We start from the raw sequence: 19024 nt of genomic DNA, 5'->3' as shown, positions 1-19024 counted from the left end.
TTTCCATTTGTTTGTGTTGTCTGTGATGTCTTTCAGCAGTGCTTTGCAGTTTTCTTTGTAGAGCTCTCTTGCCTCCTTGGTTAAGTATATTCCTAACTATTTTATGTTTTTTGCAGCTGTAGTAAAAGTGGTTGAGTTCTTGATTTGATTCTCAGCTTGGTTGTTTTTGGAGTGTAGCACCGCTACTGATTTGTGTACATTGATTTTGTATCCTGAAACTTTGCTGAATTCATTTACCAGTTCTAGGAGCATTTGGATGAGTCTTTAGGGTTTTCTAGGTATATGATCATATCACTGGTGAACAGCAACAGTTTGACTTCCTTTTTACCGATTTGGATGCCCTTTCTTTCTTTCTTTTGTCTGATTGCTCTGGCTAGGACTTCCGGTACAATGTTGAATGACAGTGGTGAAAGTGGGCATCCTTATCTAGTTCCAGTTCTCAGGGGAATGCTTTCAACTTTTCCCTGTTCAGTGTAATGTTGGCTGTGGGTTTGTCATAGATGGCTTTTATTACCTTGAGGTATGTTCCTTCTATGCTGATTTTGCTGAGGGTTTTAATCATAAAGGGCTGGTGGATCTTGTCAAATGCTTTTTTTGCATCTATTGAGATGATCATATGATTTTTAAAAAATTCTATTTATATAATGTATCACATTTATTGACTTGGATATACTAAACCATCTCTGCATCTGTGGTATGAAACCCCCTTGACGATGGTATATTATCTTTTTGATATGCTGTTGGATTTGGTTAGCTAGTATTTTGTTGAGGATTTTTACATCTATGTTCATCAGGGACATTGGTCTGTAGTTTTCTTTTTTTGTTGTGTCCTTTCCTGGTTTTGATATTAGGGTGATAATAGCTTCACTGAATGACTTAAAAAGGATTCCCTTTCTCTATCTTTTGGAATAGTTTCAGTAAGATTGGTACCAATTCTTCTTTGACTACCTGATGGAATTCAGCTGTAATTCCATTTGGTCCTGGACCTTTTTTTGGCAACTTTTAAATTACTGTTTTAATCTCACTGGTTGTTATTGGTCTGTTCAGAGTCTCTATTTCTTCCTGATTTAATCTAGGAGGGTTGTATACTTACAGGAATTTATTCATCTCTTCTAGATTTTCTAGTTTGTGCACATAAAGGTGTTCATAGTAGTCTTGAATGATCTTTGTATTTCTGTGGTATTGGTTGTAATATCTCCCATTTCATTTCTACTTGAGCTTATTTGAATGTTCTCCTTTTCTTGGTTAATCTGACTAATGGTTCATCAATTTTGTTTATCTTTTCAAAGAACTAGCTTTTTGCTTCATTTATCTTTTGTATTTTTTTATTTGTTTCAATTCCATTTAGTTCTACTCTGATCTTTGTTATTTCTTTTCTCTGCTGGGTTTAGCTTGGTTTGTTCGTTTCACTAGTTCCTTGAGATATGACCTTAGATTGTCTATTTGTGCTCTTTCAGACTTTTTTTGATGTAGGCATTTAATGCTATGAACTTTCCTCTTAGCACTGCTTTTGCTGTATTCCAGAGGTTTTGATAGATTCTGTCATTATTATTGTTCAGTTCAAAGAATTTTTAAATTTCCATCTTGATTTCATTGTTAACCCGAGAATCATTCAGGAGCAGGTTATTTCATTTCCATGTATTTGTATAGTTTTGAGAGTTCCTTTCAGAGTTAATTCTGTTTCATTCCACTGTGGTCTGAGAAGGTATGTGACATAATTTCAATGTTCTTAAATTTATTGAGATTTGTTTTGTGGCCTATCATATGGTCTGTCTGGGAGAATGTTCCATGTGCTGATGGAAAAATATATATTCTGCAGTTGTTGGGTAGAATGCTCTGTAACTATCTGTTAAGTTCATTTGTTATAGGGTATAGTTTGAGGCCATTTTTTATTTGTTGCCTTTCTATCTTGATGACCTGTCTAGTGCTGTCAGTAGAGTACAGAAGTCCCCCACTATTATTTTGTTGCTGTCTATCTCATTTCTTAGGTCTAGTAATATCGTTTCATAAATTCAGGAGCTCCAGTGTTAGGTGCATATATATTTAGGATGATAATATTTTCCTGCTGGACTGATCCTCTTATATAACATCCCTCTTTGTCTTTTTTAACTGTTGTTTCTTTAATGTGTTTTGTCTGATATAGGAATAGCTACTCCTTTTTGCTTTTGGTGTCTATTTACATGGAGTATCTTTTCCCATCCCTTTACCTCAAGTTTATGTGAGTCCCTATGCATTAGGTGAGTCTCTTGAAGACAGCAGATACTTGATTGGTAGCTTTTTATCCATTCTGTCATTCTGTATCTTTCAAATGGAGCATGTAGGCCATTTACATTAAACATTAGTGTTGAAATGTGAGGTACTCTTTTATTTATCATGCTAGTTGTTGCCTGAATACACTGCATTTTTTTTCCATTGTGTTATTGTTTTATAGGCCTTGTGAGATTTATGCTTTAAGAAGGATCTATTTTGGTGTATTTCAAGGTTTTGTTTCAAGATTAAGAACTCATTTTAGCATTTATTATTTATTTATTTATTTATTTTTTAGATGGAGTCTCACTTTGTTGCCCAGGCTGGAGTGCAGTGGTGTGATCTCGGCTCACTGCAAGCTCCACCTCCCAGGTTCAAATCATTCTCCTGCTTCAGCTTCCTGAGTAGCTGGGACTATAGGCACCCACCACCACGCCCCGCTAATTTTTGTATTTTTAGTAGAGAAGGGGTTTCACTGTGTTAGCCAGGATGGTCTCAATCTCCTGACCTCGAGATCTACCCGCCTAGGCCTCCCAAAGTGCTGGGATTACAGGCATGAGCCACTGCACCCAGCCTAGCATTTCTTGTAATGATGGCTTGGTAGTGGCAAATTCTCTCAGCATGTGTTTGTCTGAAAAAGACCTTATTTCTCTCCTTCATTTATGAAGTTTAGTTTTGCTGGATACAAAATTCTTGGCTAGCAACTATTTTATTTGTGGAGGCTAAAGGTAGGACCTCAATCCCTTCTGGCTTATAAGGTTTCTGCTGAGAAATCTGCTGTTAATCTGATCGATTTTTCCCTTATAGGTTACCTGCTGCTTTTGCCTCACAGCTCCTAAGATTCTTTCCTTCATCTTAACTTTAGATAACCTGATGACTACGTGCCTGGGTAATGATCTTTTTGCAATGAATTTCCCAGGTGTTCTTTGAGCTTCTCTTATTTAGATGTCTAGATCTCTAGCAAGGCCATGGAAGTTTTCCTCAATTATTCCCTCAAATATGTTTTCCAAACTTTTAGATTTCTCTTCATTCTCAGGAACACCAATTATTCTTAGGTTTGGCCATTTAATATAATCCCAAATTTCTTGGAGGCTTTGTTCATTTTTTTAAAATTCTTTTTTGCCTTTGTCTGATCGGATTAATTCGAAAGCTTTGTCTTAGAGCTCTGAAGTTCTTCCTTCTACTTATTTGATTCTATTGTTGAAACTTTCCAGTGTATTTTGTATTTCTTTAAGTGTGTCTTTCATTTCCAGAAGTTGTGATCATTTTTTCTTTATGATAACTATTACTCTGGAGTATTTTTCATTCATATCCTGCATTGTTTTTTTAAATTCCTTTAAGTTGGTTTTCACCTTTCTCTGGTATCTTAAGGAGATTCTCTGGCAATTCAGAGATTTCTTCTTGGTTTAGATCCATTGCAGGGAAGCTAGTGTGGTCTTTTTGGGGTACTATAGAACTATGTTTTCTCATATTACCAGAATCGTTTTTCTGATTCATTCTCATTTGGGTAGACTATTTCAGTGGAAAAATCTGGAACTCAAAGGCTGCTGAGATTCCTTTGTCTCATAAGGTGGTCCCTTGATGTGGTACACTCCCCTTTCTCCGATGGATGGAGTTTCCTGAAAGCCAGACTGTAGTGATTGATATTGCTCTTCTGGGTCTAGCCCCTTGGCAGGGCCACCAGGCTCTGGGCTGCTGCTAGGGAATATCTGCAAAAAGTCCTCTGATGTGATCTGTCTTCAGGTCTTCCACCTGTGGATACCAGCACCTGCTTTGGTGGAGGTAGCAGGAAAGTGAGGTAGACTCTGTGAGAGTCCTTGGTTGCAGACATGTTTAGTGCACTGGCTTTCTCAAATGTTAGTTACACTAGCAGTGAAGTTGTCACATGAACAGACTCAGGACCTCTGGTTAGCCAGGATGTTGCAAGCAGTGGAATTAGCTGTTGTTTTATCCTCCCTTGGAGCAGGGTTATTCTGTCATGAGTTGCTTTAATGTCCTGAGTTGGTTGGCCTCCTGCTCAGAGGTGGTGCTTTCAAAAGAGCACTAGCTATGATAGTAGAAGGGGGATATAAGCTTGCCGTAAGTTGGCCAGGGTAAGTATTCTGGTTTCTCAGGCGATGGGTGGGCCATAAAACTCCCAAGAGTTTATGTCTTTTCTGATCACCTATGGGGTTGAGTAGAGAAATACCATCAGGTGGGGGCAGGGTTAGGCAGGTCTGGAGCTTGGCTCCAGGGCTTGCCACGGCCACTGTGGGGGATCGGGGGTGGTTCTCAGGTCAGTGGGGTTATGTTCCAGAGGGTATTATGGCTGCCTCTGTTGCTAGGGAGATAGGGGAAAGCCAGTGGCAATAGGCCTCAGCCAGCTCCCATGCAGTTGGCAAGGCCAGTCTCACTGTTAGCCATTCACTGTTAGCCATAGCCTGCTAATAGCCTGGAGTTTATCTCCAGGCAACCTATGTGGAGGGGCGGGGGTGGGTGGGGGGACAGGGGGGTGGAAGGGGTTGTACTCAGACCTTGCCCCAGGCTATAAGCTTCCCCATTGAAAAAGCAAGCATGGCTTTCAGGCCACGCCCCTCCCCATCTGCCTACACTTTCAGCTGTGGCTCCTGCTCTCCTTTCTGCAGCAGTTCCCGTTTGCTCCCCAGATTCTGCTGGAGAATTTGTGCCCAGTTAAAATTATTATAAAGTTCAGTTGAAAGCTTCTTTCACCCTGTGACCCCACTTAAATTCTGCTGGTTGCCTTCCCCAAGGGTCCCTGTGAGATATAGTCAGGGACGGCTTCCCTGGGCTCAAGCTGGAGAATGGGGGCACCTACAAGGCTCTTCTTGCTGCTGCCTCTTTTATATTTCACTCTAAATTCGTTTCAGCTCTAGGTGTGGTTAAACCCTTCTCCTGTAATCTGGATTTTCAGGTTCTCCAGTGGGGATGTGTGTTTGGAGGCAGGTTTTCCTTCTCACATTTTGGGAACTCACGGTTTTTTGCCTGTCTCATGGAATTTGCAGCAGCATGCTGTGTCTTTCAAAGGATCTGTGAATTCTTTCATTTTTCCTGATATGTTCCTGTGGTGATTCTTGGAGCAAAAGTCCATGATGTGTGTCTCCACACATGGTTCTGTTCTTCTAAATGAGAGCTACACATTAGCAATGTCTCCCATCCACCATCTTCCTCTCTCTCCCATTTTAACCATTTTTAAGTGCACAGTTCTGCTGTATTAAATACAGTCACATTGTTGTCCAACCCCTACTACCATCTATTTTCAGAACTTTTTCATCTTCCCCAGCTGGAACTGTATACCCACTAAACACTAACTTCCCATTCTCCCATCCTTCCAGCCTATAATTCCAGAAGTTTTTTGTTGATTCTTTCAGATTTTCTACATAAGCAATTATGTAATCTGAGAACAAAGTTTTATTTCTGCATTCTCAATTGGTCTACTTTTTCTTTTCTTGCTGTATTGCTTTAGCCAGGGTTTCTAATATGAGATTAAAAAGAAGTGCTGAGCCTGAGGAGGAACATTCATTACTTGTTCCTGATCATAACAGAAAAGTTTTCTCACTGTTAAGTATGGTGTTAGCTCTAGGTTTTCTGTAGATGTTCTTTATCAAGTTGAGCATTTTTCCCTCTATTCATAGTTTGCTAAGAGTTTTATTGTGAATGAGTGTTATCAGATGCTTTATTTTGCATTTATTGATAGGATTATGGGATTTTTATTATTTAGACTGTTGATGGGTTACATTAATTGATGTTCAAGGTTTGAACCACTCTTGCATGCCTGGGAATAATCCCACTTGGTCATGGCATATAATTCTTTCTATACATTGTTAGATTCAATATGCCAATATTTTGTTGAGGATTTTTGCTTCTAGGTTCGTATGAGATATTGGTCTGTAGTTTTCTTTTCTTACAATGTTTTCATTTGATTTGGGTATTAGGGTAATGACGACCTCATAGAATGAGTTAGGAAGTATTTTCTCTGCTTCTATCTTCTGGAAGAGATGGAAGAGAATATACATAATTTCTTTCTTAAATACTTGAAAGAGTTCACCAGTTAACACATCTTGGCCTGGTGCTTTCTGTTTTGGAAGGTTTTTAGTCATTGATTAAATATCTTTAATAAAGACCTATCCAGACTGTCTATTTCTTCTTGTGTGAGTTTTGGCAGATATTGTCTTTCGAGGAAATTACTCATTTCATCTAACTTATAAAATTTGTGGGCACAGAGTTGTTCATGGTCTTCCTCTATTATCCTTCTAATGGTTTTGATTTTTCCTTTTCCTAATAATTGGTGACTTAAGCATCTTTTTGCGTGATTATTGGCCTTTAATGCTTTAAAAAACATATCAAATATATGAGTCTAGCCAATAAATTTCCACTTGTTTTTCTGTGCCCTAAGTACCTGTTTATTGTTCTACTTGGGCAAACCAGCACTCAGTTTACCACTAGGGAAGGGAGAGAAACTGAAACATCGCCATATGGCAGGTGCTTTTCCTCCATAATCCAGGTTCTTACCATTTTACTAAAATGACAAGTCTGTTATGTTCAAATGCCTCTTTGAAGATAAATGTTTAACAAGTACCTTAAATAATAAATACATTATATTCATATAATCCTGCTATCAAACAGGGAGACAAAGACTAGGAAAATGCACAAGCTCAGCCCATCACCTGAAAGAACCTCATCTTCCTTGATGCTGGAGCTGATTTTGAATGCACTCTATGTCCAGAAGATAGTTAAGATCAATTCTTCACTATTAGCCTCAAATAGGCTTTCAGTCTATTGCACAAATTCCAGAAAAATTCCTCTACTTTTTCCTTTCTACTATTCTCTTGGACAGAATAGGGTGGGGAATTAGGCTTTAATTTGTTTCTGTGACTTGTGGTCAAGGTAGTACATCCTATTTGCCCTAATCCCTCCCCTCTCCACTTTTCGGAGTAAACCTATCTTTCCTTCCCTCCCTCTCTCTCCCTGTCTCTCCCTACTCTCCCTCACACTTTCTTCCTAGTGCTTCACTGCTGTGGGGCTGTAACTCTCAAGGCTAAAGAAAATAGATAGGAAGCCCCACCGTGCCACATTTAACTTATTTTAAAATAAATGTGGTCAGAAGACAATAATTGAGACAAACTTCTTGCCATGTTGATTCTGGGTTTCAGAGAACTATTTTTTCCTCCATCGAACTATGTTTAAAAAATAACTGGAATTATGCAAGAAAAGAACGGTACTCCCCATCCTGAATATATGCAAAGTTAAAAGAATATTATCTATGAAATGACTGCTTTTGTAAAAATTTCATTTAAAAAGATGAGATTTAGAAGACAGCTGAATTCCGTTTTTCCTCCCACCCTATCCACATATAGAAGATCTTCAAGTGCTCCTAGATTTGAGTGCAAAAGAGGACAATTTCTCTCCTGTTTATTCACAAAGTAGAGAACCTGGGCTCTGATAGAGGCTGTACCTCTTGTCCTTTGAGTGTCTTTTCACTTCCATTGGAAGCCTTAAAACCAGGGAGATAACTTTTTTTTTTTTTTTTTTTAGCATGGACTTATATTTAAAATCTGACTTTAGGGTGATTCTAACTTAGTTCTGAATCAACAAATATTTACCTTCTTTTAAACCTTAATATTCTTTGTCTATTTAATATCCTATAACACTTTGTAATGATTTGTAAACATCTGAAAAATATAAGAAAATGACAGAAAAGATGGGAAGTTTACCCAAGAGCTGAGCATATGGTTCAGCAGAGAAGTTTCTGGAGACAGCTGGTATTATATGATATGACAGCAGAATTTTTTGTGTCATGTGCAGGGTAAACCTGTTTCCAGAAAAGCACATAGAAGAAAATCTATATAGACATTATAACACCTTTGAGTTCATACTCTATCCTTTGGTAGCTATGTGGTCTTAATCATGCTACCCAACTTCTCTGAACCTTAGTTTTCTCAACTATGAATTGCAGGTAACATAGACTAAATGAAATAATTTACATTATAGTGATTAAGTTTTAAGTTCCATACTGCTAATGTGTAAATGTGAAACAACAGGTTAGTATATGTTGCCCTCTCTCCCACTTTCTCCTTGCTTCCTGTTTCAGTATAACTTATTAACTTATAGAGGTGATAGGACACTGCTGATGCAGATATTGAGCGTGTATGAATATGCTCACTCCCTACTCTTCATTTACTCACTGGCTCGTTTTTCTATTTGGTAATGATGCGATTTGTATTAGCACATACATGCGTGCTTGGTCTTCTTTATAATGCTGGCTTACAGGTGTTAAATAAAGAGCTGACGTTTATGTGTTAGATACAGGGCTCATGAAGAGAAAAAGGTCTCAGGCTTGTCTTCATTAACCCTGGGTTACACTGGCTACATTCCTACCAGTATACCCAGTCAAATTAGCTGTGTTAGTAAGACAATGAGGTTTACAAAAACATGGTTTTTCTCTTTGATTGCACTTTCCTTGCACTGTGTAGACAATGACATTGGGAACAACGAGTCAGATAATACTCATGTGTTTCTCAACTACAGCAGCTAAATGTCACGGGCTTGTCCTCTAGTACCTTGGTGCTTAGACAAGACTACCATGTTAGCACAAAAAAGCAGGGCACAATGTTGCCTTTGTGCTCAATCCTAGGCTGCTCTGGGAAGCCTTTGGAATGTACACTCTGGGAAGCCTTTGGAATGTACACATTATTCTCAAGGCTATTGAAAAGCCCACACAAAGAGATGGATTCTGTATACCCTTATGAATTGTTTGCTGTATACACCTTTCCTGGAAAGCTAAAGAAAATTCTCAACCCCTGATTTCTGACTGAGGAAACCATACCTCCAATCTGAGACTATCTGTTTGTTACATATGAACAGAATGTGGATTATGAATCACTTCACAAAGCATTCAGAAACCATGTACACAAGAATCTGATCAAAAATGTAGGTACCTACAGTATTTTGTGTGTGTGTGTGTGTGTGTGTGTGTGTGTGTGTGTGTGTTATTCATGAACTCTGGGAGCTTACTTTGTGAACCTGTTTTTCTTTTGCATACTGAAAGGGAAGGAGTCCTGTCTAAGAATTCAATTATATTAGAATACAAATTGGATTTTCAATGCTTTTGCTGGTTCATTGCGCTGTTGAAGGCTAGAGGTGATCACACTTTGTTTATCAGAGTTTCCCAGTTGCTTTTGGTGATATAAATATAGACTAAGAACTTATTAGAGGTTGAGTGAGTACAGGGAAAGTGAAATTTCTCTGTATAAAATATAAGTCTATTGGAAAACTGTCAGATTGAAGCAGGAGAGGAAAAGTGAATTATCTTGATGGGAGAGATAGAGACCAGAGAAGAGGATGGCAAGCTCTGGCCTAAGGAATTCTGGCCAGTAAAGAATTCCCTTGGCAGGGAAATGATACTGGCATTTGATGAGTGAGGCCTACTACTAATTTTGAAGTTATTTCCTAGAAGATCCTATGCTATTTCCCTTCAACTTTAGTAAAACCTGATTTACACACACTCTAGTGGTTCGCCAGGAAAATAAAAGTATCCAAGTCTTACTTCCATGGCAGGGGGGATGTGGGGTAGAGGAAGGAGGATGGGGTATAGAAGGTGAGTTTCAGATCAGAGATCAAAATTCAATACAAGATATTGGAACCAGAGATAACTGGGGGAAATGTCAGGCATACAAGAATCCTTGGAGACATGTGGGAGAAAAAGAAATGTTTAAGTTTCTGTATTTGAATATTAAAGACAAAAATGCTGCCAAAATGGAAGGAACTGGGGAGATAACCACCTCCAAAGTTATACTTGGGAGATACTAGAGTGACATGAAATATGCACACACACAAAACTTATTCCTCTGCATGCTTTCGCATTTCCAACAAAATATATGAGGTAGAAATCTGGTCACATCCAACCTTCAAAGCCCCTGATTTGTGATGTTATACTCTAAGAAGAGTCAACATACGTCTGGGAGAGCATTTCCAGATCGTCTGGCCTGTTCTCAAATACATTCTGCCCAGAGTCAGATCGTTTCAGGAATGTGGTATTAAATGATGTGGTTGCTGTGGTATGTTTCTGCTGCTGGGTCATGTTTCACGTTCTGCAGCAATGAGGCCCACAGAGATAATCCCAGGAAACCTGTAGGCACTGGAATAAGACTGCCTCAGCTTCCAAGGAATTCAATGTAGTGGGAGAGAAAGCCAAACACACTTTATCACAATAAAATGTGATAAGTGCTATAATAGAGATCTATATCAGGTGCTGTGGGAGCACAGAGAAGGGAGTCTTTTACTCTGCCTGGGGAGGACACAGGGAGACTGAAGGAAGCATTCCTCCACAAAGTGATGTCTGAACTGTCATTGGTGGAAAGAAAAGGGAGAGGGGGACATTCCAGGCTGAAGGGAACAATGCCCACAAAGACTCAAGATGTGAAAAAGCTTAGAATATTCTGGGGACAGTATAGCCTGCCTGTTGGGGTTATCCAGAGGGAAATGGAGCACAAATGGCAGAGATTATAAAGGAGTAGACATGCCATGTTAAGAATTTGAACTGTATGGGGACCTACTTATTATTCCAAGACACCCATGGGGATTAGTAGATTGAGATAGCCACTGGAGTCTTGTTTTTGAAGGAGTAGAAGACGGGCAGGTCTGCAATAGTTGAAAGAGCTGAACTAAAACATGGTCACTGCTGCCAACCTATACTTTCCTTCCAACCTTTATTTTGAGTTTATCTACTTCTGACAGTTTGCTGTCCTTGACTATAATTCTTCCCTACATCACTAATACACACTAATTGATGTTTTAGGCTCTGGGTCTGTCTTGATCCAAAATTTTACAGATACCATCTGGATAAAAATGTTACTACAGCCAGAGATATCCCATAATATTGCTTGTTCCAAAACCTTCTACTCATCCCACCCTACCTCCATCTTCACCGTCATTTTTTGGATGTTTCAAAAAATAATAAACCTGGCACAAAAGAATTGAACTACAAAGTTGGGGTAAGGTATTATTAGTTCCACAATGATTATTTGTATCAGTGTGATTATTCTTAAATCAATAGTGATATCTGAGAAAACGGGAGAATTGATTATTTGTCATGATTATTTTAAAGATGAAAATTCTTATACGACTATGTTTGGCATACAGGATGCACAAATTTTCTTTTTGGTACATGAATATAAAAAAGGCCAACACTTCAAATGTTTGTTAATCTTTTTACTTGCAAATTATAGCAATTGCAATATATAGTTGTCATGAATATTTTGGGGAGAAATCTTTCCAATAAAGATGACAAATACTAAATATATAAGTTAGGGTTAGGTATGGCTGAAAGTAATAAGCTCCCCTCAAAATAGTAGTTGAAACAACACAAAAGTGAATTTTTCTTTTACATAATATTTCTGAAGCAGGTAGACTAAAGAGGGACCCTTAGGGAAATAGGTGTCATTACCAAGGTTCTTCCTTAGCTGCAGGAGCTCCAGCCGCCATATCTGAATTCTAGCCAGAAGACAGTAAGAAACAAAGAAGAAAGAGCATGCTTCTTTTAAGGAATGTCTCATGCTTCCATGTGACATTGTCACATACCCCTTATTGGCCAGAACTTAGTTACACAGTCATGTTTTGATGCAAGCAAGGCTGGGGAGAGGAGTCCTTGTTCTGGAGTAGCCATATTCAGAGATTCTGTTACCATGGAAAAAGAGAAAAATTTATATTGGTGGACCACTAACAGCCTTTTCTGCATTCTTCCATGGTTTAGAATATTTATTTATTTATTTTGGAACTTCTACCAATTTTTGGAATTTGTTTTGTTTATATATTGGGAGAAAGGGATAAGAAATGGAAAGAATAAAGTCTTCAAAGGAGGTTATAGAAATAAAAAATGGTATGATAATTAGGATTCTAATGGACAGCCTCTCTTTTTTTTTAAAAAATTTTAATCCAGAATGCTCTTTTAATGGGTTTTGTGAAAGGGGCCACAGGTCTAGGTTTGAGAAAGACTAACACAAGAAAATATACCAATTGTATGAACATGCATTTTGGGATGTCCACCACTCTTAAGGAGTGGACATCCAGTGTACTACAAGAATATAAATGACTTTATTAAGATCCTGGACTGTGAAGACACCAAAGGCAAGTGGTGACTAAGTCATTGCTACTGTAGTGTCCTGTGAAAAGAGACTTCTCTGGCTGCCTTGAGGTTGGGGTGCAACATAGAGCAGAGTCTCTGGGACACATTTATAGCAGTGTGTAGAGGGAAACTTATAGCACTAAATGCCTACAATGTACCAGAATCTCTGGGACACATTTAAAGCAGTGTGTAGAGGGAAATTTATAGCACTGAATGCCCACAAGAGAAAGCAGGAAAGATCTAAAACTGACACCCTAACATCAAAATTAAAAGAACTATATAAGGAACAGCAAACACATTTAAAAGCTAGCAGAAGTCAAGAAATAACTAAGATCAGAGCAGACCTGAAGGAGATAGAGACATGAAAAACCCTTCAAAAAAAAATCGATGAATCCAGGATTTCGTTTTTTGAAAAGATCAACAAAATAGATAGACTGCTAGCCAGACTAATAAAGAAGAAAAGAGAGAAGAATCAAATAGACACAATAAAAAATGATAATAGGGGATACCACCACTGATCCCACAGAAATACAAACTACCATCAGAGAATACTATAAATACCTCTACACAAATAAACTAGAAAATCTAGAAGAAACGCAGAAATTCCTGGACACATACACCCTCCCAAGTCTAAACCAGGAAGAAGTTGAATCCCTGAATAGACCAATAGCAAGTTCTGAAATGGAGGCAGTAATTAATAGGCTACCAACCAAAAAAAGTCCAGGACCAGACAGATTCACAGCCGAATTCTAACAGAGGTATAAAGAGGAGCTGGTACCATTCCTTCTGAAACTATTCCAAACAATAGAAAAAGAGGGAATCCTCCCTAAGTCATTTTATGAGGCCAGAATCATCCTGATACCAAAACCTGGTAGAGACACAACAAAAACAGAAAATTTTAGACCAATATCCCTGATGAACATCGATGCAAAAATCCTCAATAAAATGCTGGCAAACCAAATCCAGCAGCACATCAAAAAGCTTATCCACCACGATCATGTCGGCTTCATCCCTGGGACGCAAGGCTGGTTCAACATATGCAAATCAATAAACGTAATCTATCACATGAACGGAACCAATAATGAAAACCACATGATTATCCCAATAGATGCAGAAAAGGCCTTCAACAAAATTCAATAGCCCTTCATGCTAAAAACTCTCAACAGACTAGGCATTGATGGAATGTATCTCAAAATTATAAGAGCTATTTATGACAAACCTCCAGCCAATATCATACTGAATGGGCAAAAACTGGAAGCATTCCCTTTGAAAACTGGCACAAGACAAGGATGCCCTCTCTCACCACTCCTATTCAACATAGTATTGGAAGTTCTGGCCAGGGCAATCAGGAAAGAGAAAGAAATAAAGGGTATTCAAATAGGAAGAGAGGAAGTCAAATTGTCTCTGTTTGCAGATGATGAGATTGTATATTTAGAAAACTCCATCATCTCAGCCCAAAATCTCCTTAAGCTGATAAGCAACTTCAGCAAAGTCTCAGGATACAAAATCAACATCCAAAAATCACAAGCATTCCTATACATCAATAACAGACAAACAGAGAGCCAAATCATGAATGAACTCCCATTCACAATTGCTACTAAGAGAATATAATACTTAGAAATACAACTTACAAGGGATGTGAGGGACCTCTTCAAGGAGAACTACAAACCACTACTGAAGGAAATAAGAGAGAACACAAACAAATGGAAAAACATTCCATGCTCATGGATAGGAAGACTCAATATTGTGAAAATATTCATACTGCCCAAAGTAATTTAGAGATTCAATGCTATCCCCATCAAGTTACCATTGACTTTCTTCACATAATTAGAAAACACTACTTTAAAATTCATATGGAACCAAACATCCAAGCCAATCCTAAGCCAAAAGAACAAAGCTGGAGGCATCACGCTACCTGACTTCAAACTATACTACAAGGCTACAGTAACCAAAACAGCATGGTACTGGTACCAAAACAGACATATAGACCAATGGAACAGAGCAGAGTCCTCAGAAATAACATCACACATCTACAACCATCTGATCTTTGACAAACCTGACACAAACAAGCAATGGGGAAAAGATTTCCTATTTAATAAATGGTGTTGGGAAAACTGGCTAGCCATATGCAGAAAACTGAAACTGGACACCTTCCTTACACCTTATACAAAAACCAACTCAAGATGGATTAAAGACTTAAATGTAAGACCTAAAACCATAAAAAGCCTAGAAGAAAACCTGGGCAATAGCATTCAGGACATAGGCATGGGCAAAGACTTCATGTCTAAAACACCAAAAGCAATGGCAACAAAAGCCAAAATTGACAAATAGCATCTATTTAAACTAAAGAGCTTCTGCACAGCAAAAGGAACTATCATCAGAGTGAACAGGCAACCTACAGAATGGGAGAAAAGTTTTGCAATCTACTCATCTGACAAAGGGCTAATATCCAGAATCTACAAAGAACTGAAACAAATTTACAAGAAAAAAAACAAACAACCCCATCAAAAAGTGGGCAAAGGATATGAACAGACACTTCTCAAAAGAAGACATTTATGCAGCCAACAAACATATGAAAAAAAACTCATCATCACTGGTCATTAGAGAAATGCAAACCAAAACCACAACGAGATACCATCTCATGCCAGTTAGAATGGTGATCACTAAAAAGTCAGGAAACAACAGATGCTGGAGAAGATGTGGAAAAATAGAAACACTTTTACACTGTTGTTGGGAGTGTAAATTAGTTCAACCTTTGTGGAAGACAGTGTGGTGATTCCTTTAGGATCTAGAACTAGAAATACCATTTGACCCAGCAATCCCATTAATGGGTATATACCAAAAGGATTATAAATCATGGTGCTATAAAGACACATGCACACTTATTTTTATTGCAGCACTCTTCACAATAGCAAAGACTTGGAACCAACCCAAATGTCCATCAATGATAGACTGGATAAAGAAAATGTTGCACATATATGCCATGGAATACTATGCAGCCATAAAAAAGGATGAATTCGTGTCCTTTGCAGGAATATGGATGAAGCTGGAAACCATCATTCTCAGCAAACTATCACAAGAACAGAAAACCAAACACTGCATGTTCTCATTCATAAGTGGGAGTTGAACAATGAGAACACATGAACACAGGGAGGGGAATATCACACACTGGAGCCTGTCAGGGGGTGGGGGGCTAGGGGAGGGATAGCATTAGGAGAAGTACCTAATGTAGGTGATGGGTTGATGGGTGCAGTAAACCACCATGGCATGTGTATACCTATGTAACAAAACTGCATGTTCTGCACATGTACCCCAGAGCTTAAAATATAATTTAAAAAAAAGAAGAAGAAATAGGTTATAGATTCAGTGATCTTACATGAAAGGGAAAAATTTCACCGCTTGTTAGAATTATAATAATTTTAATTAAAAAAAAATAGAATGCTATTTTAATGGGTTTGATGAAAGGAGCCACAGGTCCATGTTTGAGAAAGACTAACACAAGAAAATATATCAGTTGTATGAATATGCATTTTGGGATGTCCACCACTCTTAAGGAGAAGACATCCAGTCTACTACAAGAATATAAATGATTTTATTAAGATCCTGGACTGTGAAGACACCAAAGGCAAGTGGTGACTAAGTCATTGCTACTGTAGTGTCCTGTGAAAAGAGACTTCTCTGGCTGCCTCGAGGTTGGGGTGCAACATGGAACGGCTGGTTGTCTTTCAGTCCGTGAGTTCTGAGCTAGCGAAATCTGATGTGGAGGTAGATTCTGAGATTCCCTCCATATCAGACTCTGACTCACTAAAACTAGATGTGAGTGTTTAAAAAAGTAACTGTAAGTTCTATTTTCCAACATGATAGAATGCAAGAAAATACCATCAGGGGCACATTCATTAAAGTCTGCCCTCTCTGCCTCACTCTTTTGTGCACAGGATTACATTTCAGGCAGGATGATAAGATTTCATTTTTCAATCGCACCATTTTCTCTCTCTCAGAAAGAAACTAATCTCTTCAAAATACAGTAATGTTTAATCTCTTCAATGTATAATGATTTTTAATCTATCTGGAGGCAAGTAATTATAAAGATATTCTAAGAGTCTAAGGAATATAAAGCTAGAAACACCTAAAGTTCTAAATCCTGTTTAAGCTCATCTGTAGCATATATAACTATGATTGAGATCAATGAAATCTAATGAGGTGTAAAACACAATTTTTTATGTAGAGTTATGCTAACTTTTTATACGTCATATTTAGTGAATTTGAGGTTAACTAAATGTTATGGCACTGATATTAAGCCAATCCATTTCATTATAATTCAATTTTAAATACTTTATAAGAGATTTATTTTAAAATATACATGTATCCATTTTCAAAGACTTTTGAAATTGCCTGCCCTTTGGGAAATTAAAAAAATTGAAAAACAAATTCAAGCAAGTGCCAAAAGTCTAGTTGGAAAACCTAAACAAAGTGAGAGTAAAAGATTATACAGGTCTGAAATGTCTATAACTGGGAGAAAAAAAACAACTCTATCTGGCTTTTACACTAAAGCCATAATCTTTATCAGAGTCTGTTCCTAAGTTAGCTAGAATAGATTTAATTACAGATAAAATTCTGTGAGGCAAGCAACCATTAGAAAGTGGAGGAAAGCCCTCAGGTGGTTCTATCGGCAATGTCATATCTGACCTGTCTCCTCTAGGGAAGGCAAAGGGGAAGCTTTTTTCTTCAAAAGATGCATTATTGGCTCATTGCAATGGTGGATCAGGAAAGCTGTCCTCAGAAAAATCTGCAGCCAACCAAACTGTGTGTGCCCTCTACTACTTCCTGGACTGGAGTTGTGGTATACCAGCCAAAGCTACACTTCAGTGCTTGATGCAGGGACAAGTTGTCATGTTGGCCCATAGGTATGACTGCAGATGTGTTGCAGAATAAATTCTGAGATTGAACTATTAAATGTGAAGGATTTACACAGATTTACACACTCCCATCAGTAGGCACTGTTTAACCAACTCTTTATACACATAGCAATATTCTCTCCCAAAATAGCCAGTCTCACCAAAATCCTTAAAATATGTACCTCCTAATTTAAATCACTAACAGTCTAATTACACTCACGTGGAACATGTGGGTCAGTAACAACATCTTCAGGTTTTTAGATGAGATTTCAGTTTGGCTTTAAACATGAAGTTTAAAGTCAAAATGGAGTTAGGGTAAACTCTAATGTTGAAAATCAGCAGTGTGCCCTTTCACTCTTACGCAGTAGCTAAAAGAAGCCAACTTTGGATGTCATCACTTTTTTACATTTCCTACTTAGAGTTCAAGGAAACTATATAAGGAGATTACTTATAAATACTCTCTAAACCATCCCCTGTACTTTTCAATATTCTTTTTGTTGTTTCAACATTTAAATAATTTACCAAAAGTTATTAAGAGGTAAAAATGACAACAGTTTTAAATGAAAGACAGATAAAATGACTTGTTAGTTTATCTCTCTAAGAACATTTCATTGGAAAAGAACCTTGTGGAGCCTCCAACACTCCTTAATGAGAAGGGAGCATATAAGTCTCTAGGTGGGTCAAGTTTTTTGTTTGTTTGTTTGTTTGTTTTGAGACAGAGTCTCTCTCTGTCAGCCAGGCTGGAGTGCAGTGGCGCAATCTCAGCTCACTGCAACCTCCGCCTCCTGGGTTCAAGCGATTCTTGTGAAGCAGGCCCAGTTCTACACCTAAAATGACTGTGGAATCTTCATTAAAGTATTAGGATATTTTCAAGTCATCATTTCATAGTTAATTTCAGATCACGATATAAATTACAGAAGAGGAGATAGTGAATGCTAATTTGTTTTAATTTTTATAATTGGGAATATGTGTTCAAAAGTCTTCAACTATTATCAGAGCTCCAGAGATGATGATGATGATGATGATGATGATGATTATTATTATTGAGATAGAGTCTCACTCTGTCATCCACACTGGAGTGTAGTGGCACGATCTTGACTCACTGCAACCTCTGCCTCCCAGGTTCAAGCGATTCTCATGCCTCAGTCTCCTGAGTAGCTGGGACTACAGGTGTGCACCACAATGCCTGGCTAATTTTTTTGTACTTTTAGTAGAGTCAGGGTTTCACCATGTTGGCCAGGCTAGTCTCATACTCCTGACCTCAAGTGATCTGCCCACCTCAGCCTCCCAAAGTGCTAGGATTACAGGCATGAACCACTGTGCCTGGCCAAAATTTTTTTTAGAGATAAGATCTCCCTATATGCTCAGGCTAGTCTCAAACCCCTCGGCTCAAGTCATCCTCCTGCCTCAGCCTTCCAAAGTGCTGGGATTACAAGTGTGAGCCACCACACCCAGCCTATTATTTCTATCTTTTATTTAATATAATAATATAATAGGAGGAAAACTCAGCAGCTGTCATTTATCTGAACTAACATCCATTTACCACTTACTGTATATCATTGTACTATGTATAGTAATGTACGTTGATATATAGTAAGTGGTAAATATATCAGTATGTACAACATATATCACTATTTATTATAAATATATCACTATGTATGTTGCATATCGCTATGTACAATGATATAATAGAAGGTGATTCCACCCTCAAGGAGCTTACAGTCAAAAGATAAAACAAATATATATAACAAGTATATTACTA

Source organism: Pongo abelii, chromosome 11 (assembly GCF_028885655.2).
Source record: "Pongo abelii isolate AG06213 chromosome 11, NHGRI_mPonAbe1-v2.0_pri, whole genome shotgun sequence".
Lineage (NCBI taxonomy): Eukaryota > Metazoa > Chordata > Mammalia > Primates > Hominidae > Pongo > Pongo abelii.
Note: the sequence above shows the minus strand (reverse complement) of the source record.